The sequence below is a fragment of the Callorhinus ursinus genome, unplaced genomic scaffold (assembly GCF_003265705.2).
Source record: "Callorhinus ursinus isolate GAN/ISIS: 27379988/994484 unplaced genomic scaffold, GSC_fseal_2.0 scaffold44, whole genome shotgun sequence".
Lineage (NCBI taxonomy): Eukaryota > Metazoa > Chordata > Mammalia > Carnivora > Otariidae > Callorhinus > Callorhinus ursinus.
Genome location: NW_027397106.1, coordinates 3,253,314 through 3,278,060, shown reverse-complemented (window position 1 = coordinate 3,278,060; position 24,747 = coordinate 3,253,314). Strand labels below are relative to the sequence as shown.

Genomic DNA, 24,747 nt, shown 5'->3' with positions numbered 1-24,747 from the left:
CACTCCCCACAGCCCGAAGCAGGGCCACCGGCTGTTAACGCGCTCCCGTCCACACAGAGAATACAAGGAAAGCAGTTCTGAGAGCGTACCCTGTCCATCTGCCTCGTCTCTGACTGCCCAACTGTCTCGTAAGCTCATTGAACGTGGGACCAAATCAGAAAAGCACGGATGCTGGATGAATAGCCACCCGGACCACACTCCCAGGGCCTGGCACAGGGCCTTGCCGGGAGGCCATGCGCACGGCCGTGCTTCAGGCTAGATGCTTGTGGTGGAGCACACGATGCCAGGGCTGGGGACGTGCTCTGGTCCTCCCTGGCCACGTGGGAAGCTGAGGGTAGGGTAGTTCAGAGAGATCTGGCCTGCTCAGGGCCTGGCACGCAGGTGCCCTGTAAGTGTGCAGGGAGTCTCAGGGGCCCAGGAATCCCAACCCTGGCTGGGGCCCCACTGGAGCCTCGCTGAGGCACACCCAGAACCCCAGGACAGGGCAGGTGCTCAATGCAGAGTTAGAAAGGGTGAGAGGCAGCCTCCTCATCACACCTCCCTACCCGGCCCCGATTAACCCCAGCGCGGGCCTAGGGACCAGGGGGCCTGAGTCGGCCTGGGCCGTGAGGGGAGAGACAGGAAGGCGGGTTTCTACCTCCCAGATTCCTGAGGTAACCAAGCTGGCTCTCCTCTTGCCTACCTCCTGAGCCCTGCTCTCTGCCCTGACTCTACTTTGGAGGGAGCTTCAAAGATGGCCCAGAACTTTCGTGCGCACACACGTCCTTTCTCCTTGCTCCTACATGGGAAGTGGTTCTCCAGAGTCCCTGGGTTCTGAGTTCCTGAGCCTACTTCACCAGAGGTAGGCATGTACTTCAGAGACAAAGGGACACACTATTTCAAACCAGGGCCTCTGGCACCTATGAACTCACTAGTGTTCTTTTTTTTTTTTTTAATAGAAATCTTTTGAATTCATTTTTTTAAGATTTTTTATTTATTTATTTGAGAGAGAGAGAATGAGAGATAGAGAGCACGAGAGGGAAGAGGGTCAGAGGGAGAAGCAGACTCCCCGCCGAGCAGGGAGCCCGATGCAGGACTCGATCCCGGGACTCCAGGATCATGACCTGAGCCGAAGGCAGTCGCTTAACCAACTGAGCCACCCAGGCGCCCCTCACTAGTGTTCTTAACCCCATCTTACAGATGAGAAACTGAGACCCAAACAGAGTGACTTGTCCAGGTCGATTATACCTAATTAATGGGGGGAGGGGGTGGTCACTGCAGCCCAGGGCTTGGCCCCTAGGGTGGGGGGCACACGGCTGGTTCAGTCAGTAGAGCATGTGACTCTTGATCTTGGGGTCGTGAGTTCCAGCCCCACACTGGGCATAGAGCTGACTTAAAAAAAAATTTTTTTTAATTAAAAATTGGGGCACCTGGGTGGCTCAGTTGGTTAAGTATCTGACTTTGGCTCAGGTCATGATCTCGGGGTCCTGGCATCGAGCCCCACATCAGGCTTCCTGCCCCACAGGGAGTCTGCTTCTCCCTCTCCCTCTGTCCCTCCCCCGACTCCTGCTCTGCTCTCTCTTCTCTGTCTCTCAAATAAAATCTTTAAAAATTTTTTTTAATTAAAAATTAATAAAATAAAATGGAGGTGGGGTCACAACCCTATGGAGCTATGGAGGCTGGCCCGTGCATATAGCCCAATTCTCCCATTCCCTGAGAACTCCCCAACCCACCTCCGGTCCCCAAGATGAATTGCAAAGTCTGACATTGCCCATGCTTCAGTAGGAAAGGAAAAGAGAGCAAGGCACCTGGGTAGCTCCCATGCAGTCCCCTCTCCTTGGCCGGGCAAGTGGGGAAATGCCAGCCAACAGCAATCACAGCCCGGAGCCCTTGTCACCTGCATTTCTGACCAGTCCTCACCGCACACAGTCATTCAAGCCTGGAACTCGGGGCTCCCAGCTCCTGGTTATTGCCTCATTTAATCCTCACTGTCACACTTATGAGGACACCATTCTTAGTCCCACTTCACAGGTGAAATATAGAGGGTTTAATGCGTGCTACTTAAGTATTCACCATGATTCAAGATACTTAAGAAAATGCTCAGAAAAGAGCTAGACTTTCTTCCTTCCTCCCTTCCTTCCTTCCTCCCTTCCTTCCTTCCTTCCTTCCTTCCTTTCTTTCTTTCTTTCTTTCTTCTTTTAGAGCTAGACTTGCTTGCCACTCAACTTTATTCCTGGAGACAAGTAGACTCTGAAACACAAAAAAATCCCTGAATATCTTTTCTCCAGGCAACACACCCAGACATGAGAAGACCTGCCCCTGCCCCAACACCAGCAGTGTGAACCCTTCCCAACTGAAGGCTGGCCCAGCACCTCAATGGCCACTCCAGGTCCCTTGGCTCACGCTGTCCCCCTGCCAGGAATAAGGCCATGGAGACAGCACTAAGTGTGGAGTCAGGAGTCCTGGGCTACCAGCCTGCCTCGACCCTTCGCACATCAGAGGGGGCCTGGATTGGGAGGAGGACTTCTTGATGTGGGGTCCCCATGGGCTTCAGGGGGCCCAAGAACCCTCAAAGACAGAATGCAAAGGCTGGGGTCAACTGATGGAAGTGCATTGTTCAGGGAAAGGCTTTCATTAGCCCCTCTGAGGGGCTTGTAAATAAGAAGTTATGGGCAATCTGGAAGACCCCTTCCATCCCCAGTGCTCTTGGGCTATATGCCTTTAAACAGAAACCCACTCCCCATCCTTCAAGGCCCCCTCAGCTACAGCTCCAGGAAACTCTCAGCTTTCTTGCTTCTTTGCAGCAGAAGGCTTGGGACCCAGTGCCTTACAAGGTCTCTCCTGGGAGCCGGGCCAGCCCAAGGCTGAGATGGCAGAAGACACCAGAACACCCCATGGTCAGCCTAGTATGGCTTGCCCCTGCTCACAGCTTCGGTCCACTGGAAGGCGGGGGCTGTCAGTGTTGTGGACCACAGGTGCACCCAGACCTTAGGTCCACCTCTCCTTGCTGCAGCTCTGGAACCTCCCTGAGCCACACTTCTGCGGGGAACCTGGTTTTCATTAAATCGGGGAAAGGAGTCATTAACTGCCAGCCAAGTCAAGGAGAAGCAAAGTTCTGCTAGAAGGCACAGGGAGGGTGAGGGAGACCAGCCTGTCCCCTGCCCTCCCAGGATGACCAATGGTGGGGGGAGGGGGAGGCCAGGAGGCTGGGCTCCTAAGGGTCCAACAACTGCAGCAGTAGGAGCTGGGGTTGGAGAATGGGGGCAGTCGGGGCCCAGATAATAAGCAATTGTTAATGTGATCCATATGGATCCTGACTGGCCTCTCTGTTTAACAGGATGATAATGGCAGGGAAAGAATGCTGGTCTGTGGGGAAAGGAAGGGGCAAAGTCCTTCCCAACTTGGGGGGTGGGGGAGGGTCAGTAATGAGGAGGAGGAGGAGACCCACCCAGGGGTCTCCACCCACCCAGGAGTGCAGCGCTATTTGCCTGAAAGGGGCCAGATTCCATGCTTTGCAGGCTGCTCTTACCAAACCCCTGTGTCTTCAGCCAACAACCTGGGGCAAGCACAAGGTGCCAAGCTCCGTGCGGGGCCCAGGGTGGGCAGGGTGCGGGGAAGTAGAGGCTCCATCCCTGTGCTCCAGGAGGCAAAGCCTAGTGTGGACTCAGCCACAAAGGCTGAAGGAGGCACAGGTGCAGGTAGGTCTAGGAGAACATGGCGGGAGCAAGTGCGAGAGCTGGGGGCTCTGGGGAGGCTACACGAGGAAGTACGGCAGTATGGCATCCGAGTTGGGCCTTGAAGAATGAGGAGGTGGTGGGAAGACAGGGACAATGGGGAAGGCATTTAGCTGAGGGAACAGCAAGAGCAAAGGCAGAGAGGCGTGAAATTACGTGGAGAGTCTGAGATCTCAGCAATAAAGCTGCAGCCCAGGCCGGGGAGGGGAAGGGAGCCTTGCTCCCTAAAAAAGCTGTGGCCATGGATGACCAGCAGGAAGGCAGGAAAGGGCTCTTGGAACAAAACATTCCGGTCTGGTCCGGTCCCTCTCCCTTACCCCCCTCCAGTCTGTGTACTGGAATTGTCCACCCTTGGGATCCTCAGCCCAGCCCACTCTTAGACCACGGCCAGAGAATCCCGCAGGGCCTCAGAGGCCAAACTCCTCCCCGTGCCTCTCAGGCCCCACTTCTTCTCCTGGGGAGATGGAGGTCCCCCCAAGGATGTCGGGTTATCTGGGACTCACCAGCAGCAAGTCCACTGCCCTACATAACTAAGGTCCCTTTGGCCCAGGAGGACTTTCCCCCCAGAAGGTATTACAGCCAGGGCGAGGGTCGCTCCTCGCTGGGGTCGCTGCTGCGGACACCAATAGATTCAAGTGGAAATAAACGAAATGGTGTTAAATATGGGAAAGGGGGATTTACGAGGCCTGTCACCGCGTCCAGCGCAGCCAGCCGGCAAGCCCCGCCCCTTTCTCGCCCACCCCAGGAAGTCGCGCCCCGCCCCCTGCCCGCCGCTCAGCCGCTGTGGGGTCCGCGCACAGCCGCCGGGTCCCGGCCGCGCCGCAGCCCCGAGCTGCCCGGAGAGTGGGTCCTCCCGGGCCAAGGCTGAGCGGAGGACGGCGGTTGCTCCCGGCCAGGGGGTCCGGGGAGGGGCCCCGAGGAACCTCAGCGCGGCCGTTTCCAGGAGGGTGCACCGGAGGTTCCGGCTGGATTCCGGCGGGTCTGGGGCTCCCTGTGCAGATCAGGGGGCTTTGGGCCGTGGCACCATCCGGCCCACTCCAGAGACTCCACAGGGAAGGCTCTGGGCTCCGAGAACCGAGAAGTGCCCCCCGCAGAAGCCCAGAGCGGGCTTGGAACCAGAGCCCGGCTCCCCGCTGCCTGGCCCGGGGCAAGAGCCCGCTCAGCCGCGGCAGCCCTTGCGGACCACAACACAAACATTCTTCCGTCCTCTATTCTCCTCCAAATTAGGTATCCATGGAGACAGGGCCAGGCAGCCTGACAGCCCCACGGCCTAATCCTGATTTAGTGACCGTCCCTTTAACAGCCCACCCACCCGTCCACCCACCCCTGCGCTCCGGGCCGCCGCTGGGCGCAGGCTCCAGGCCCCTCGCTCTCTCCCCGCGCAGACCCTTCCCAGGCCTCCTCCGCCCAACAGCGGCTCGGGGACCGCAGGCGCCGGGGAAGAGGGCCCACCTGGGCTAAGCACCTACTGTGCGCCCGCCCTTCTGCGGAGGACCCTCGACAGAGCGGGTTCCTAGCAAGGGAATCTCTGCGTAGACCGAGAGGGCTCTGGGAGTGGGCAAGTTTAAGGGGGCGCTTTCTAGAGAGCGGGGAGCTCAGAGGGTCTCCCTTGTAGCCTGTAGCCCACGGGAGAAGGTAAGTGCAGCTTCTTGCAACGCCCCTGACTCTGAGATGAGGCTACGCTCTCCCCGGCCAGAAGAGAAGAAAGGAACGGGGTGGGCGTTAGGGGCGCAGGGTCCGAAGTGGCCTCAGTCTCCTGTCACTGCCCCGTCACGATGCTGGGGAATCTCCGGGCCAGGAACCCAGTCCCCACCCCCTCCCACACACACACAGGGGCCGCTGGACAAAGACCTGACGGAGTGGGAGGGGCCTGCGGGCCGGCCCTCGGGCTCCGGACACAGGATCCTTCGGGGACCCGAACCCGCAGATCCCGGGCTCCCCACCCCCCAATCCCGCAGGCTCCCCCCAGAGCCGGCTGCTCGCTATTGCGGCAACCTGCGTACCAAAGCGGGCGGCGAAGACGGTGCCCGTCGGCGGCGGAGACCAGATCCCCTTGTCTGCCGTCCCCCTCCCCCCGGGAAGTGACCCTCGGCTCCCACGCACCCGCCCGGGTCTCCGGCTGGCCTTGCCCTTCGACCCCCGCCTAGTGGAACCCTGCGCCCCGCAGCCCCCGCCCTCTCCGGCCCTCGCACTGCCCCGCGTCCGCGGACAAAGCTCCGGACACCCCGACCGAACGGTCACCACCCCCTGACCCCGGGCCGCCCGCGCGCTCCCGTGCCTGCCCCCGCCCGGGCCCGCGGCCCCCCCGTACCTCGGCATCCCGGCCGGGTCCTAGGTGAGTGTGCGCGGCCTGGGGGGGCGTCCGGCCCCGGGGCCGGGGCGCGGGCCGGGGGCGACAGGCCGGGGCTGGGGGGCAGCGGCGCTCACCATCCTGGAGCCGCTACTGCTGCGGCTGCTGCGGCCGCCGCGGCCGGGAGCGGGACTGGGCAGTGGGGGTGGCCGGACAAGGGGCCGCCCCGGCTCCCCCCGCAGGCAGGACCCCCACCCCCACCCCCGCCTCCCCTCGCCCGCCCCCAGCGCCCTCCCTCGCAGGCCTTTGCTCCCCTCCCCTTTCCCTGCTCCTCCCTCCCCTACTGCCCCTCCCTTCCCCCCAACTCCCGCCCCTTCTCTGGCCCTCTCCACCCCGGGCTCCTTCCCCGCCCTCCCCCACCTCGCCCCCGCCCCGCCCCCACCTCCCCTGGGCTCTCCCGTCCCCTCCTCTCAACCCTCCCGGCTTGGCCCCGCCCCCCCTCCCCTAGCTCTAAAATAAATTAGCCACAGAGGGGGAGAAAAGAGTAAATGACCCTTGGTGTGGATAGTGTCCTTGCGCCACTCGCCGGCGCGCCCGGGCCTCTCCCGGGCCGTCGAGCGGGAAGTTGGGGTGGGGGTGGAGGCCGGTAAGGGTGGGGGAGCCGTCCGGCCAGGGGGGAGGCCGGGATTGATTGGGGCCTCCGAGCGTGTCCGCTGGGTGTGAGAGGCTTCCTGGGTCGAAGGGCAAAGGGGAAGGCAGCCAAAGGGGAACGCGGTCGGCCCTCCCCGGCCCGCCCCGTCTACTTGCCGCCCTAGACCCCCTCGCCCAGTACAGCCTAGGCCCCTTGGCCAAAGCCTTGTTGATTCATGCCCTCATCCTCCCTCCCCCCCCCCTCCGAGGCACTGAGCTCCTACCACGGGGCAGCCCGGGATGCAGAGGGTGGGACACACATAGCCGGACAAGTCCACCTCTCCACTGATGCCACTCCAAGAGGCGTGTGGCCACGGTGAAGCCCTGGACTTGGACAGCGGAAGGTGGAGTGTGAGTTCTAAAAGGGGGGCTTCGCTGAAGGGCTTCCCGCAAGAAGGCGATATTCACATTGGGCCAAGCAGGATGAATGGTGGAAGGGGAAGAGGGAGGATGAATTCCAGACCCGTGGTCTGCTGAGAGGTATCCAAAGGCGTCCACTGATTGATTGGTGCATTGGGCACCGGTGCAACTGAGCGCAGACCCTGTGCCAAGCTTTACGCTGGACGCTGGAGACCCCTGAGGGAGTCTCAAAGGCACATCCCTGTCCCCGTGGAGCTCCCAGCCCAAGGGTAGACAGAATCCTATCAGACACCCAGGCTCGACTCTCCGGCAATGATTCCAGTGGGAAAGGAAGCCCACAGGGCAAGCAGCCTATAGCAGAACCCACTTTGCCCAAGGAGGTTGTAGGAGATGGGGCTGAGCTTAGGTTGGAGGGTCCAGGTACATTTCCGGGAGACTTGAGTACCCAGAGCGCCCCACCTGTAGAGGCAAGCCGAGCACCCAAGCTGGTTCCGAAACTCACCAAGAGTAGGATCTTCTCCACCCCCGGAATCCTCTCTTCTTCTGCACTTCACACCCCCAGAGCCACACCCTGGCACAAAGGACAGATGTGTCCAGGCTCACTATGCTAGGGAGCCCGGCTTCAGAACCAGAAAAGCAGGATGGATCCACAGCCACTACCCTGGAGAGCAGATACTCCTTGCTGAAGGGACCATCCCAGGATAACAGAGGTAGAGGGAACTTGTTGGGTATTTCCGTACTGATGGCGGGCACATCTGAGGCCTAGAGAGGTGACATCCTTGGGCTCACACAGCAAAACTGGATCTAGAACCCACTGTACTCTTTCCACCTCACCTGTCCTGCTCCTTGTCAGAGGCAAGAGCTAAGAGAGAAGCCAGTGTCCACAGAAACCAAGTGACCTCAACCAGCAGGACTCGTTCCAGAAGGCCAAGCCTGGCATTGCCAGAGCATGGCGGCTGGGTGTCCCTGGGGGCCGTTCCCCGCCAGGCTCCAGGGTGGGGGTGGGTGACAGGAGTGAGGCTGGAGGAAAGAACTGATAATGTGCTCCCCTGGAGCAAGGGTCCAGTTCTCTCTCATCCCCCAGGACCCTCCAGTGCTGGTAGGAAGGACAAGGTTAGACCTCAGGAAGGCCTTCCCAGTAAGATAGGACAGGCCAGCATGATGAGAAGGCCTTCGCCGGCCCCCAGGAGCAGGAGGGAAGGCTCTACATCTTGGAGGTGCTGAGTTATTTCTGATCGGCAAACCAGCATGGGTCCCGTTAAGGGGGTTAGTTATCAGGTGGGGTGCGGCGGGCCTCTTCAACTCTCTGCCCCCCATCCTGCACCAGTGCTCAGGCAATGAAGTGTGGCTCCCCTCCCGAGCTCATTAAAGTCCTGTTAATACATCATCCAGCCTCCTGGGCTGACAAATACTCAATCCTAGGAAATGGCCCTTCATCATGTCTCTCCCCCTGCCCTGCCTGGGCAGGGCACAGGGGATCTGTTCTCTGAGGATTCCCTGCTCACCCTCTCCTGGCTGACCCTAGTCAAGGGATCTGTGCCTTGAGAGCCCCCTGCTGCAGACAGGAGTCAGGCTGGTCTTGTGATCAGCTCAGGGGTGGGTCAAGGGCCCAGCAGTGGATTGGATAGTAACAGTGGGCATGATGGCAGTAATGCTTGGCTTCTGCAGAGGGCCCCCCATTCTTTCCTAGTCATTTTGCTTGTATCACATCCAAGGTGGAGAATCCCACCCCCCGACCCCATTCCCAGGGGAGGCATGCGCTATGTTTTGGGTGTGTGCGGGTGCGTAGGGGCCTGTGTGCCTGTGTGATCTTCCAGGTCCAGAGACTTGCAACAAGTCTTTTCTGAAAACATGAAGAAAACTCACCCAGCTGGCCCGGGAGAACCAGGGTGAAGAGTTTCAAAAGAGAGAGTCAAGGGAAGATGTGGAGGGCCCAGAGGGAGGGAGGGAGGGAGGAGCAGGTGGGGTGAGGAGGAAGGAAAGAAAAGGGCCCCGGGGAAGGATGGGGGTGGGAGGGAGGAAGGGAAGAAGAAAAGGAAGAGAGGAAGAGGAAAGGGCGGGGAGGACTCTCTTTGTGGTCCTCTGGATCGGGCCACTCAGGAGTCATTAAGAAGCAGGAAAGGAAGGAAATGCGTCCAGGGGCTGAGGGATTGGGGTGAGCCCAGAGACACCACACCCAGCTCACTGCTGCTGCCCACTCGCCTGGGCTCAGGCTGCTCCCCCCACAAATGGGGGCCCTTGCTCTCCTCTTGCTGGCTCTTTGGCCCCTAAGGCCCAGCTCCCAGTGCCTCCCCAACCCTGCTCAAGCCCCTCACTCTCTGACCATGTGCTCACAGCACCTTTGCCTTCCCAGTGAGCTACAGGCTGTCGGGGGGCCAATCCACACGCCCCCCACCACCACCACACACACACAGCCACCAGCTTTTTTTCTTTCTTTCTTTCTTTAGTAAATCTCTACACCCAATGGGGGGCTCGAATTCACGACCCTGAGATCGAGAGTTGCATGCTCTACCGCCTGAGCCAGCCTGGGGCCCCAAGGCAGCAGCTCTGAAGGGCCTCCATGAGAACCAGAAAAAGTGTCCTTCTGGGCAGACCTGGCTCTGTGCCAGACCACGCAAGATTTGGGAGGAGGAGCCAAGGCTGGCCATCAGTCCCCTCCTTCCCCTTAGGGGCCCAACTCTTGGGGACTCTGGTGCCCACCTTCTAAATCCTCACCACACATCTGGCTCTACCATTTGGTCTGTGAGCAGAAGCACATCCATCGGCCCCCACCCTGCAGCACAGGCTTTGGGCCAACCCCCCAAAATGAAATGTCATCTCCCCCATGTAGCTTTATAATACAGCCCCACAGAACCTCTCACTAAGCACCCACACCAGTTAACAACTGAGCCTTCTCTCCCTGGAGTATCTTTTCCCCTATTCTGCCTGGGAGCTCGTATTCATCCTTCAGAACCCAACTCAGATAGGACTTCCTCTGTAAAGCCCTCCCTAGCTATCCCCCACCCCCAGCAGAGCTGAGAGCTCCTACCCCAGAGCTCTCCTAGTCCTTTTTCCTAGGTTCCAGGTGTTCGAGCCCAATACCCGGCTCCCTAGAGGAGCCCTTCCCTTCCTGTACCCTCGCCAAAGGCAGAAGACTACATCCAAGCCTGACCGCCTCACTTTTCATATGCCAGGTCCTCTGGAACCGCACCGGGCTTCTCCTTTCCCTAAAGCTCACACACCCAGGGCAGAATGGAGAAGTGGAAATCCAAGTGGCTCAGAGGTCTCCCCACCCCCACTCTGCCCTCACTGGGGCTGGGCCTGACAGGAGACTCCCAGCACATCTGGTTGTACTTAAATCATCCAGCGCCCAACTGCCCAGGCACGTCGCCTGCTTTTCTCCCCTCTGCCCTGGTCTCCTCCCATTCCTAAACCAACCTTCCAGTTCTCTCCTCCAGGACACCTTCCCTGATTGGCCCACAGCCCACCCTTGAACCCTCCACCTCTCCGGGTCTGGGTTCTGGGATGGCGTGTGCTTAGTGTGGCTCCGTGTGTGGAACCCCATCCTTTCCAAGCATTGGTCCTGGATAGAAACCTCCCCCCCCGCCCCCCCGTCCAGGCAGGGAGGAGAACTGACCAAGGGCCACTCCTCTGTACCACTGGCCTCCAGCCTGGCTGCCTCCCGTTCCTGGTGTGTGCAGTGGGGAGTGGGAATGTTTCTGCCTTTTTCAAGTTTTGGTTCAGATCCAGACGGAGAGCTGTTCCCACCACAACTCTTGCTGTCCGCCATTTTCCAGAAGGTTTTGCTAATATTCAAGAACCAAAGGGAAATAAATATAGAGAATGCAAGTATGAAAAGACACCGGTTGCAAAGAACAGGACTGTGGATGACCTGCTTCACCAGCTCTCCAGGTTTGGATGTCCATCCATTCATTCAATAGCATGAACCGATGCCTCAGTATGCTAAGTCCTGGGAATAGAGACTTGCATAAAACCCCCGGGCCTCCTAGACAAACTGGCACTCAGTGGAGGAGAAAGACAGGTGCATGAACAAATGCAAGATGCTGTGGTGGGCAGGAGTGGGAGGCGGTGGGGTGAAGGGATGGAAGGTCAGAGACTTTGCATTGAGTCCCGGCTCCCCACTTCCCTGTGGCTGCCCCTCGGGGGGCCACGTAACCTTCTGGAGACTGTTTCCTCACCTGTAAAAGTGGGATGGTGTGACCTGAGAGGGCTGTGGGGGGGATTCAAATAAGATACTCTGTGTGCAAGCACTTTGTGCAGTGCGAAGTGAGCAGTCTCTGTTATCATTAGGCTCACATGTTGCCTGTCTGGTGCTCAGGCTCAGTCTGATGCTTCAACAGCTGTCTCTGCCTCTCCTCCGAGGGCGGGAGCCATGCTGGAGAAACTTCTCTGGTGGGGGACCTCCAGGCCAGAGCAGCGGACAGTCACAGTACACACACACACACACACACACACACACACACACACACACTTTTGTTACACAAGTAAAACACCTTTATACAAAAATTAGGACATATGGACAAGCACAAAACAAAAATTGTTTAAAAATCAAATCACCTTAATCCCACACCCCAGAGATAAGCACTGGTAAGGCTCTGGAGTAGTCCAGATATTAGTCTAGATATCAATATAGAGAGAGAGATCTCTACATTATTTTGTAATCTGCTTTTCTCAATAGACAAATATTTTGAATATCTGTTCCTGTCTATAAATGCATTTATCCCACATAATTTTTTTAAGATTTTATTTTTTTTACTTTTTTTTTAAGATTTTATTTTATTTGACAGAGAGAGAGAGAGAGAGAGCACAAGCAGGGGGAGTGACAGAGTGAGAGGGAGAAGCAAACTCTCTGCTGAGCAGGGAGCCAACGTGGGGCTTGATCCCAGGACCCAGGATCAAGACCTGAGCCCAAGGCAGACGCTTAACTGACTGAGCCACCCAGGTGCCCCTAAGATTTTATGTTAAGTAATCCCTCCACCCAAGGTGGAGCTCATCCTTACAGCCCCGAGAGGCACGTTCCACCAACTGAGCCAGCCAGGTGCCCCCATACCGTATAATTTTTAATGACAGCTTAATATTCCATCATGTGGACATGGAAGAATTAATTTAACAAGTTTCTTTTGTTGTCAGATTTTTTTTCATCAATAAAAGCTTGATGAACCGACTTGTAACTTCCACCTTTGTGCATGTCTGGTTAGGATAATTCCTAGTAACGGGAGGCTGGGAATGCATTTTTTTTTTTTTAAGATTTTATTTATTTGTTTGACAGAGAGAGCAGGAACACAAGCAGGGGGAGTGGGAGAGGGAGAAGCACGCTTTCCGTGGAGCAGAGAGCCTGACGGCCTGGCTCCATCCCAGGACGCCGGGATCATGACCGGAGCCAAAGGCAGACGCTCAATGACTGAGCCACCCAGGCGCCCTGGGAATGCATATTTTTAACTTCGGGAAGCAACTAGCCCAGGCCTCTGGGCGGTGCTCTCACACCTCCTCCAGGCAGCCCTCCCAGACTGGCAAAAGGCCCATGCCTTGCCCAGTAGCTTCATTCCTCAGTGACCTGGCCTGGAAGCCCTGAAAAATGTTCAGAAGGCCGGGCTGGTGACGGCCCCGGAGGGGCCCTGGGTGGAGAGCACAAAGCAGGCTTGTCTGGGGCCCGGAAAGGGGGCCCCGCCCCCCTCGGGGCTGCTGGATGTACATTCCTTCCCCAGGACAATGGCTGCCTCGGGAATCCCGAGAATGAAGAAGGCCGGTGGTTTTCCGAACGCCCCCTCCCCTTCAGCCCCCTCAACAAGTTGTACCCTTTCCCAAAATGGAAAGAAGGGCCACTTTGTTTTGGAGGCGGGGTGGGGAGGCAGTACTTCTGTGCCTACAGCCCCGCCCCCTCCTTTTACCAACTCAGATCCACAAGGGGGCTGAGGCCTGCCCTGCCACCTCCTCCCTGTGGATCTTGGGCAAGTCCTGCTCTTTCTGTAGGCCCCTGCTTCCTCAACTGTAAAATCAGTGGCTTGGACTTCCGTGCTTGCAAAATTCCCCACAGATCTAAAATGCCATAATGCAGTGGCTAAGATGATCACTGGCTTTGGAGCCAGATTGCCTGAGTTCAAATTCGGATCTGCCTTTTACCCTGTGAACTGAACAACCCGACCTCAGCTTTCCCGTCTGTAAAGAGGGTCGATGATAGACGCCCACTCCCTCATGGCGCTGTCTTGAGGAAGGATGAGAAGAGGCTCATGAGACAAGTGGCTGATTTGTTAAAGTGTAAGGTCATGATTCAGGCTTCATTCTAATGCCAACTGGATCCCCAACCCAGTCTAGATCTCATGTCCAGTCTAGATTTTGGACCCCAGACATTTGCCCAACAACTGGCCACACCTCCGGAAGATGAGGGGCAATTGATGCCAGAAGGAAGTATTCCTCTTGCATGTTTCCATTTCCCCTTATATGAGCCCTAAAGCTGCAAAACTGTAAAGGCCTTTGAGGGCAAATCAAATGTAAAATACAGGAAAACTCCCGTGTCAGATCCTTTTTCTTCATTTTTGTTTGGGAAATGCAGACATTTCCAATGTCGCCTGCAATTGCTAGGTGCCAGGTGACACTGGATTCCAGGCTCTTCCTAACCCATTGGAGGTTTAGGACTAACACACTTAAACAGTAAACAATATGGGTCTCCTATATATACTTTTGAGCAGTTCGCCACAAACCCTGGCCTACCCCCTTCCGGCTGTCCCTCGTAGGCTTGTTTTCACTTTCCCCCCTCCCTCCTCAACCCTAGTCCTATACTCTGCCAAATCCATATCCTCTGCGGCAAGTACCAGACAACTCCCCTCACAATGGCTCAGACAATAAGGAAAATGCATGATCATATCTCATCCAGTTTAGATGCCACTGATGTTAACAAGCACTGTTACTTTATGTACGGTTAGAAAGGAAAAACCCTGCCAATTAAACTAACACAGGATTTCTTATCACTTTGAAACTTTATTTTATATTTATGTAGAAAACTCTTTTAGACTTCCATGGAACTATATATTTTTTTAAGATTTTACTTATTTATTTATTTGAGAGAGAGAACACCAGCGGGGGAGGGGCAGAGGGAAAGGGAGAGGCAGACTCCCCGCCGAGCAGGGAGCCCCTTGCGTTGTGGGGCTCAATCCCAGGACCCTGAGATCATGACTTGAGCCGAAGGCAGATGCTTAACCCACTGAGCCACCCAGGCTCCCTGGAACTATGTATTTTTTTTAAATAAATTACTCTTGGGGCGCCTGGGTGGCTCAGTCGTTAAGCGTCTGCCTTCAGCTCAGGTCATGATCCCAGAGTTCTAGGATCGAGTCCCGCATCGGGCTCCCTGCTCCTTGGGAGCCTGCTTCTCCCTCTGCTTCTCTCTCTCTCTCTCTCTCTCTGTCTCTCATGAATAAATAAAAATCTTTAAAAAAATAAAATAAATTACTCTTTCACATACATGACAAGGAAAACACAGGTGAAATAAATTGGTTAAGGTTTTCTTTAAACTTTATCACATTCTGAGACTGATTCTCGGAATCGCTTTTCATGTTTGAGCTCTCTGTGTCGGTGTTTCTCCACATAGACCCTTCATCTGGGCCGTCACAAGGATCGGTGATACAGCATTTCTTTAAAACTACTCTACTGAATTAATTATCTCTTGCTGTGTTAAAAAAAAAATACCCCAAATCTTAGCAGCTTAAAGCCACAAACATTTATCATCTTATAGTGTCTATGGGCCAGGAATCTGGGAGTGGTTTAGCCAGGACGTTCTGGCTCAGGGTCGCTCCTGAGCCAGCACTCAAGCTGTTGGCGGGGGCCTGCAGCCACGTGGGGCTGGAGAATCTACCTCCAGGCTCACTCACCTGGCTATTGGCAGACCTCAGTTCCTACCTGAGGGTTGGCTGGATAGCTCAGTTCTCCATCATATAGGTCTCTCCATAGGCTGCCGGTCTTCATGACACGGCAGCGGGCCTCCCTGGCAAGAGAGGACCCAAGAGAGACCACAAACATTCAAGACAGAAGTCACAGTCTTTTTATAACCTAATCTCAGAAGAGACATGACATGATTTCTGCCTTATGCTACTGGTCATAAAGACCCACCCAGAACAACCATGGGGAGAGGCTACACGAGAGTGTGACTAGTGGGAGGTGACGACCCTTGGGGGCCATTTTGCAGATTGACTACCACATCTACTATCCACTCCTAAGCCACTGGCATCCATTCTGGAAGTATTTATTGCTGGCAGATGATCTTGTCAGATAGCCAATGAAAGTTTCTAGGTATCACGCAGTACTCAAAGAGGTTTCACATGGTTCATGGATGAAAACATCATAGGGTTGTCATTGTCCTGTCAGGACACCAAGAAAGTCACCAAAATTTGCACCTGTGCAGGAAGGGTAGCTAAGTGCAACCGTTGTCTAACCGAAAGCAGAAGAAAATGCTATTGATTATAAGATGTATAATGATTTCCAAAATGTTAAAATGTGACCAAATGTGCATTTTAGAATTAATCAAATATGAAATTTTGTAGAATAATGAGAAATGGTGGCTCCAGAGTTGATTAACTCAGAGACTCAACACCTTCTTCAGGGACCCAGGTTCCCTCCATCTTCACATCTAACACCTTCAGCATAGATGCTGTGTCCCTGGATGGTGCCCTTCAAATCACAGAATGGCTGGTACAGTTCCGATCATCTCATGTGGGCCCAAGTATTTCTCTCAGATGTCTCCTTTTAAGAGCAAAGAAACCTTCCCCAGAGACATCCAAATGATCTCCCCTCTTGTCTCATTGATCTGAAATTGTTACCGCCTGTATTAGGATTAGGTTCAGTTGCAGATGTTAGCAAAACTCAAAGTGATTTAAACAAGATCAAAATTGGGGCACCTGGGTGGCTCAGTCAAGTGTCTGACTCTTGATTTCAGCTCAGGTCATGATCTCATGGTCATGGGATTGAGCTCCACATCAGGCTCCAAGCTCAGCAGGGAGTCTGCTTGAGATTCTTTCTCCACCTCTGCCCCTCCACCTTCTCTCTCTCTCTCTCTCTCTCTCAAATAAATAAATAAATAAATCTTTAAAAAAATGAACAAGGTTTAAGTTTATTCTTTCTCATATAAGAAGTCTGAAGATAAGCAGTGCTAGTGTTCTGGCTCCACAGTTTCAGTGTCATCGGGAACTCAGGTGTCACCCATCTCACGTGATTTCATGCTCAGATTTGACTCATGTTTCAAAAGGGCTGCTGGAGTTCCAGTCATCAGATCCATATTGTAGACCAGAAGGGGCAAAAGCAGAAGATGAAAGGTTGTTCCTCAGCAGCATCGGCTCCTTTAGGCAACCTTCTCAGATTCCCACAGAACATTTCTGCTTACAACTTATTGGTCAGAAGTTGGCCACATATCTACATCTAGCTGCAAGAAAAGCTAGAGACCTTTTTTAGCTGGGTACTTTGTCATCCTAAATGAGATGTGACTCTTTATTCCTAAGGAAGAAGAGAGGAGAATGGCTATCAGGTGGCCACAGTCAGAGTCTTCCACTGTCTTCGTGTTCAAACCAACCCCTGGTCAGGGGGCAGGATTACCACGATTGATGTACATTGACGTAGGATTTACTCCTGGGGTGGGCATGAGGTTATATTCCTTGAAAGGTGGATCCCTGAACAAAATCCAAATTCTGTTAACAAGAAAGAAGCAGATGGAGCCGTTAGTATTAGTTATTTACCAAGAACCATTGCCCTCCTTTCTTGCTAACAGAACCTTGATTTTGCTCAGGGACCAAACTGCCCTGTTCTTCAGGGGAGGCTGAGCCCCTCCCCAATCCCATCTTGATTAGTCTTAGACACCTGTGGGAATTCCATTCCCTCTGCCAGTGTTTGGTTTAAGGATGGACATGTAATATGATTCTGGCCCATGCCACACGAGGGGATTTTTGTGGGGAGACTTCTGGAAAGATTTTTCAGAGGCTGAAGGAGAAAAGAAGTTTTTCTTGGCCCCTGAATGCTGTTGTCTGCATGTGATGTCTGGAACTGCAGCAGCCATCTTGTGACTTTAAGATAAGTCAGGGTACAAGGCAAAAACCAACATGATAAGGATGGCAGAGAAAAGAGAAAGCAATATAGTGGAATACTCACAAAATGGAATCCTACTTCAGCAACAAAAATCAACTATTAATACAGCCAACAAAATGGGTGAATTTCAGAAACATTGTCTGAAGCAAAAAAGCCAGACACAGACAAATATATACAATACAGTTCCATACGTAGGAAGGTCTAAATATGCAAAACTGATCTATGGGGGTAGAAATCAGAAGAGTGGTTACCTGTAGCAGGGGATGAGGGAGGGATTGACCACATACAGACACTAGAGAACTTTCTGGCATGATGCCAGCGTTCTATATCTTGATTGGAATGATGGCTACCAGGTATTTGCTCAGCAAAACTCATCAAACTTGTACTTTTAAAATGTGTGCATTCTACCACATGTAAATTATATTTCACTAAAATGATAAAAGAGGGGTGCCTGGGTGGCTCAGATGGTTAAGCATCTGCCTTCGGCTCAGGTCCTGATCCCGAGGTCCTGGGATCGAGCCGCACATCGGGCTCCTGGCTCGGTGGGGAGTCTGCTTCTCCTTCTCCCTCTGCCTCTCTCCCTGCTCATGCTCGCGCTCTCTCTCTCTCTCTCTCTCTGTATCTCTGTGTCTCAAATGAATAAATAAAATCTTTAAAAATAAAATAAAATAAAATTGATAAAAGAAGGAAAGAAAGGAAGAAGAAACAAACAGGAAGGAAGGAACCTAGGCTTTTGATAACACTGTTGAGTCACTGAATTAATCAACAGCCTCACCTTGGGACTTCTTGTTTAGCAACATAATAAACAATTGTCCTTACCGTTTAGGGCATTTTAAAGTTGGGTCTTCTGTAACTTGAAGCCCAGTCCCTCTTGTTAAAAGAAGGGAAAGGCACTCAGAGGTCAGGGCACAGATCCAGCCTGGGAAACTGTGGGCTTCAAGGAACAGCTGAAAAGAGCAAGAGACTTTGAAGCTATGCTTGATCTGGTGGAGTGTGCTCCCCGCCCCACCATCATATAGAGCCCTGTACAGCTGAGGGTCTCTCCCCACCTTTCCTGGACCTTCCCTACCCCCAACTGTAAAATGCAAACCCTAGCAATGGAACTAACTCTCAGGCTTCTGGTGAGGATTAATTAAGAGAACACTCAGGAAAGCTCTTAGCAGGGTGCCTGGCATACAGAAAGGGCTCCATAAGGCTCCTGTCTTACCTCACCTGGACTGAACCAAGCAGAGGTCCCAGGAGAGAAGGGAACAGAATTCAGAAACTTTTAGGAAACAGATCTTGAGACTGTAATTGATTGATGACACCAAGGACTCAGGGCTGGGTGACAAAGTAGATGGAATGGTTTTTCAAGCCTTTGGCAGAGATTATGAGTAGAATCTATTCTTAACACCAGGAAGATGCTGGTAAAGGGAGATAAGACACATGGGAGGAGGGGGAGATTTGGAGAGTGAAAAGAAGAGTGTAAGCTGAGTCTGAGGTGCCTGTGAGCAGCATGGAGTGGTGGATCAAAACCAGGAGTCTGCCACCAACTAGCTGTGTGATCTTGGGCAAATTACTGCCTTTCTCTGAGCCTCAGTGTTCTCATCTGTGAAATGGGAAGTCTGAGAATACTTACCCCATTAGGTTGCTATAAAGATTAAATGAAACAATATATTTAAAGAGCTTAGCATAGTGCTGGCACATAGTAGGTGCTCATTAAGTAGTGCTAATAATTTTCATCAACGCTTCACACCCTGCCTCAACTGCCCAGGCAGGCCGCTCAGGCTGAAATGCTGCCGCTACAGTACTAACCATAGCTGATGTGTATGGAGAGTTTTGAGCATACACTTCACTTTCTCCTGCCTCCAACAGGGCGTTCCCCTGCAGAGGATTTCCTCTCCTTTTCTTTGACCCTGTCCCTCCCTTCCTTCCAGTCTCTACTCTGACCTCCCTCTTCCAGGAAGCCTTCCTTGACTAATGCCTCCCCTTTCCCTGCCAACCCCTCCAGGAGCCTCCCTGTAGGGGCTGGCCTCCCAGCCCAGAGCTCTATCCACTCCCTTCTATTGCCCATACCTCAATAAAGATCACTCCAGCTCAGATAAGGCCTAGACCTATGGGGATGCTTGTCCAGTACGGGAAGGGTGCCTGCTCTCCACCACATCTCTAGTGGAGGAGAGCTCTGAGGGCGGTGGGGGCTGGCGAGGAAGCGGCCACCTGCCAGAGTGGCAGCAGACAGGCCAGCTAAATCCTTGACCTACGATTTAAGGGGTCGGGCATAGTTCAATAGAGCACTCCAGGCTGAGTCCCAGGGCATTCACACGGGTCAGGGGGATGAGGGGCAGGGAGGGGAGGGGGGCCATCTCCTCCAAGAGCCCCTTGGAGTCATTCCCAGCCCTCTGAGGCATAATGCAGCACCCTGAAACCTGTAACCCCCAACCCCATCAGTGCAGAACCCCCTTTGAGAGGCTAAGTGGGGAGGTGGGGGAGCCGAGGGAGCTGTGGTTTGCATGGAATCCCAAGTGCCGGGCACACCGGGCACACCGTGAGTGAGGGCTCAATAAAGCTCCCGTCTGGATTAACCGCAGAGGTAGAGCCCTTTGCTAGGTCCTGGGACGCAGCAGCTTTGCCCACAGTTCCCAGGTGGGCCCTAGTCTCTGCTCCTCTCCTCCTTCTTTGGAATTTCCCCCGAACTGGGCTCTACCAGGATTTGTGGGGAGGCCCTTTGAATAGCTGGAACGTCCGATGGAATCCCACGGGCAAAACGTAGATTTTCCTAGCCATAAATGCCTGGTCGGGCCCAGAGGAGGGCCAAGCTCGCATGCGGGTCTCAGCCGGAGCCCCTCCCTGCCCACCCGGTTTTCCTCCAGGGCCGCCGCCCACGTTTGCCCCTTGGGAGTGCTATGCAAAAAAGATGCAAAACAGGCCGAGACAGCCGTAGGGATTGGCTGACGCGGGAGACTTCGTCCGCCCAATCCGGGGTCGCCGGCGGCTTGGGCTCCCCCGCACAGGGCCTGGTCCCGCCCATAAATCAGCTCCGTCAGCGTTAATGGCTCCTGACTAATTGCCTGGACTCGGGCTCCGGGCTTGGGTCGCCTGCATTAAAATTCAATCAGGCCCAGCGCTGAGCTATTAAATATTCATTGGGAGAGCTTCCCGAAACCAGGTTGGGGGATGGGGGTGGATTGGGTTGGAGGGACTACCTGAATCCCTGGCTTCAGCGGAGCCCCGCCCCCCCTTGGCTCCTCCCCAACACTCTCATCTCCTGCAACTGCTGCCTGATTTCCATTCTACTGGGCCTGATTTCTCTCTGGAAGTCCCTGAGCCCTCTCTAGAGATTCTTGGGAGATTGAGCTGCCCTGCAGGCGTGTGGTGCTAAATTATGCCCAGGGCTGCCCTAGTCCTCTGCCCTGCACCCCCTCCGCGCCTGGTGGCCTGGCTCCATAGACCTCTTACCCAGTGCCCACGTGGGCCCCTAATCAATGCTGGAGTAGAAGAGTTCCAAGGCAGAGATGGTTTCATCCTCAAGAGAGGCCCCTAGGTCCCTGGCCTGGTCTTTGCCAGCGGCTTTGGCGGCATTACACTGGTCATCTTCAGCAGGCTTGAGAGAGCTTCAGGCTGGGCAGCATGGGGTCTGTGCAGGAAGGGAGGAGGGGGGCTCTGTGCGGCCCTCCTCTCCTCTCCCCTTCCCCCAGGAATGCAGTCTGTCCAAGCTCCTGGGCCCCTGGCCTGATGCTGAGCAGGCTGCCTGGAAGTTCTCAAGGAGGGTACCCAGGGGGAGGGGGCTGGGCCCGAGGGCCTGGAGGGGGCCACAGGCAGTGTCTGGGACTTAAGCAGGAAGTACACACCCTGCTCCCCATTCATACACACTATAGTTGCAGGGTCATATGAAGAGGGTTTGGCAGGTGTGAAGACAGCCACGGCCGGGAGGCTGGAGTGAGCCACTCAGACAACGACTGGGCCCTCCATATTTGTATTGAGACATCTTGTAACACAGCTCCACCCCCGGGGCCAGGGGCTGTTTGAAGGAGGGGAAGAGGAAACACCAGGAAATATGTTAGGAGAGACCTGTTCCCCTCCCATTTTTACAGCAAATCTTCAGGACTGAACCACCTGCTCATGGGGCTCTTCCCCTGCCCTTTGGACTGCTCCCTGCTCCTGGTGGCCTGAGGTCCTGCAGGAAATTAACCCTGCAGGGTATGGAGGCGGCTCAGACTGTCAGAGTTACAGAGCGCCCTACAGACACTGCCGTGGAAGGTTAGAGGCTGAGGGCGCTAGTTTCTGCAAAGCCAGAAGCAGCTGAGGGCTCTAGGAGCAGTGTGAAGTTCTGGGGGTCCTAACTACGGAGATACTGGAAGGGACTTCTTGTTCTGCTATTCTGAGAGCCTCAACTGTTGCAGGATTCTTGTCTGAAAACCGCTACTCCCTCAGAGCTTAGGTGCTCTCCTAACAAGAGATGGGGGACCCAGGCTGGCCCCAGAGCTGGGTACAGGGCAGAATGTGTCTGGCAGCAATTAGGAGGGGAGCTGGGCTGGGAGGCCTCAGACTTCAGCGGGTCAGGACTGACCTGAGCCAAGTGTCCAATTCCAAAGCCAAACGTCACAGGCAATCCGGGATTCCAGCTCCCTCCACGTGTGGTTCCCATTAGGGCTGGCTGGGGTCTTCCTGAAGGCCAGGCGGATTCCTGCGCCCCTCCCCCAACACGGCCCCTCCCTCTTCAGGCTGTTTGGAATGTCCTACCCAGTGCTTCGGGGTGGCCTGCCTCGGTGCAACCTTGGGGATTTTCAGGGGCATCCCACTCCAAATGGGTCTTCCCACCCACTAGCTGATGTTTTTGCAATCTCTTAAAGGGGACAAAGGGATAAGAGACTTAAACCCTTAACCCCCCCAAGGAAGGGCTAATCCTTGAAGACCCCTACACTGTGTCTGGGGGCCTTCCCTCCTCTCCAGATCAGCCGCCTTTGTTCAGGCCCCGGCCCCTTTGGTCCAGACACTTGCAACTAACTGTCCCACTTACCAGGCCATTCCTCCATACTGCCCCCGAGTGGGCATCCAAAACACCCAAGCCTGTGACTCAGATCATTTCCCTCCTGACAAAGCTTCCAGTAGCTTTCCAGCAGCTCTGCAGCAGTTGCACACAGATATTCGTGTTATGTGTATCTTGGACACACACACCGTTTCAGAGTTAAAAAAAAAAAAAGTCAACATTGAAAAACCTGGAGGCAGCACATAAAAATCGACATCTCTCATTTTTCCTGCAAATACCTGACGACACGAAGCTAACGAGCCAGCATGACAATAACTGGCTGGAGCTGAGGAACAACCATGGCTTTCCAAAGAGGTCCCTGGGGCTTCCATGTGCACCATAGTCCCCACTGGATGAGTCAATGGCCTTTTATCCCTGGGCTGGCACTGACCTTTTTATCTCACTTCCTGTCAGCTTTGCTCCTTCTAGCCATTTATGTTCCCGTCTGTCTCTCTCGGTGCAGACACTTCGACTTGCTACAGCAAACCCAATTCTAAATCCCTAGGCCTAGGGCATATGTCATTTCAGCCACCCTTCACACCCCATCCCTCCTGTCCCCGTCAACTCCTCCCACCCCATCTTGGTCCAAGCCCGTCAAACTCCTCACTCTTCCCCAGACACAGGCCGGACTTTCACACCCCCAAGTCTTTGCGCATGCTCTTCGCGCGGCCTGGAACATCGCATCTCTTCTGCCCCTGGTGAACTTCTGTTGCTCCTTCAAGCCCCACCCCACGAGCCACTGACTCGGAAGCATCATCCTGACCCCACCCAAAGGCAGTACCCTGGGTTGTCTGATGGTTCCTGTGATTCCAAAATGTCTCATGCCGTTCTCATGTAGTGAGAGCCTCTCCAGGGCTGGGAGTAGGCCGCTTGGCATCCCCGGGGCTCACCTGGTTGGAGGAACGGGCCATCAGGTTGGTGGTGGGAATGTCTGGGGGTGGAGGAGTTGCATCTCAGCCCCTAGGGAGCTGGCCTTTGTGGCTAACACAGGTTTGTTAGAGTTGGCAAGGTTGGAGGAGGGGCAGGCAGCAGGCATTTTGCCAAGACATAAGCTGAGGTCTTGTGGCCCTGGCAGGAAGGAGGCCTCACCTCATTCACGATCACCTGTGCTTCTGCACTTGGGGGACTGTTTAGACCCCTGGGTGTATGTGAAGATGTGTTAAGTGTCCAGGTAAGTGGGTCCGGGCACCCAGGCAGTGGGGTACTACTCTCCTCTGCCCTGTGAGCACCCCCAGTGCCCCCAGGGCTGCTATCAGTGCTGGATAAAGAGGTCAAACAGACAACATCTTCACCTCCTGAGGCTGATGTTGCTGAGACCCCCGGGGATGGGCTTGAAACCAGCGGGGCTGCTCCCTCGATCTGTTCCCTGGTCTCCTGTCCCTGGCCCACCCCCCTTCCTGCCTCTTCAGGGTTCCCAGCTGCCACAACCCCTTCCACAGAGCCCCCTCCCCGTGCCCCAGGAGCTCTGCCAGGCCAGGCACAGCCGCCCCCCCCATCTCCCCAGGACTAGCTACTGGCCCTCTGTGGAATCACCTGAGAGGTAGGTACTGGGGATCCTGTTTTTATGCACAAGGAAATAAACTCTGAGTCTCAAAGGAACGTCCTCGAGATTCCCCGAGTGAGTAGTAACTGAGAGGAATTTCAGCCCGGCCCCTTGTCTCTGAGGGCCAAGTTCTGGTCCCGGCCGCCCCGCGGGCTCCAGGCTCCGGCCTGGGGTACCCCCCCCTCCCCGCCCACAGTCACAGCCGTCGGGTGCTGTGAGATCGATGAGACAGAGATCGATGCTTCAGTGTCCCACCGCCGGCGTTAACCACCGACCCGGGCGGATGTCGCGTGCGTGAGTTGAGACGGGCCGGCCCCCAGGACCCTTCGGGGTTCCCTAACCGGCGATCGGCAGAACCCGAACGCTGGGATTCGGTGTCTGCCAAAACGGTGTGCCTCCAGCTCGGGGCCCCTCAGCCCCTGCCTGAGAGAGGCGGCGGCGCGCTCTGGGGGTGGGGGAAGCCCCCAGCACTCGCCCCCCGGGGCCTCGCGCCGCACTCCGAGCTCTCGCCCCCGGGGGCCGGGCGCGCGCGCCAGAGAGGCGTGCGGCGCGCGCCTCGGCCCCTCCCCCAGGCGGGAGCAGATGGCAGCAATTACGGCTCGGACCCTCCCCCGCCCGTAGCCTGAGGCCGGAAGACCGGCTGCGTGCGCTTTCCCGGGCGGGAGGGGCGGCGGCCTCCGCGGCCAGCGAGCCGGCGGAGGCGGGGCGGGGGTGCCGGGTCCGGGAGGGGACTTCCTTCCCCCGGGAACGGGGCTGGGCGATTCCCTCAGGAAAGGCGAAGCCCCACCTTCCCGTTCCCGGCCCCAGAGTGCTTTCAGGCCCGTGTCCCAACAAGCCCAGCGCCTGCAGGTCTCAAAGCTCCGAGGATTTTCAGGTTGGGCCAGTGGTCCAGGCTGGGGAGAGGGGAGTTGTACGGTTGTGCAGGTTGCGACCTAAACAAGGGCCGGGTGGAGGGGTTGAAAGTCTTGGGCTTTGGCAGGTGCTGCTCTTTCTGGAGGAAGGCAAGGGGCACCTTTTCTCACAAAGGGCCCAAATGAGCAAGTCTGGACTGCCCTTGATTTAAGGCTGCTGACTGTAGACGGGG

At 55.3% G+C, this 24,747-nt stretch overlaps 2 protein-coding genes across 5 annotated transcripts in view; one reads left to right on the top strand and one right to left on the bottom strand.

Moving 5' to 3' along the window:
* FIGNL2 (fidgetin like 2) overlaps nt 1-23,727 on the bottom strand; it is a 47,486-nt gene extending 23,759 nt beyond the window's left edge. Inside the window, exons 1-3 of one of the 3 annotated variants that reach the window (XM_073881963.1) lie at nt 23,654-23,727; nt 21,662-22,310; nt 17,935-18,062 (exon numbers count right to left, since the gene is read on the bottom strand). The gene's annotated coding sequence lies outside the window, so the exon portion shown is untranslated. Of the gene's footprint in view, nt 1-6,024; nt 6,157-15,844; nt 16,722-17,934; nt 18,063-21,661; nt 22,311-23,653 lie in introns of those variants that run through there. The other 2 variants (XR_012375075.1, XM_073881964.1) reach the window with 2 other exon arrangements.
* ANKRD33 (ankyrin repeat domain 33) overlaps nt 5,991-24,747 on the top strand; it is a 33,700-nt gene continuing 14,943 nt past the window's right edge. Inside the window, exon 1 of one of the 2 annotated variants that reach the window (XM_073881972.1) lies at nt 5,991-6,048. The gene's annotated coding sequence lies outside the window, so the exon portion shown is untranslated. Of the gene's footprint in view, nt 6,049-23,790; nt 23,958-24,747 lie in introns of those variants that run through there. The other variant, XM_073881969.1, reaches the window with a different exon arrangement.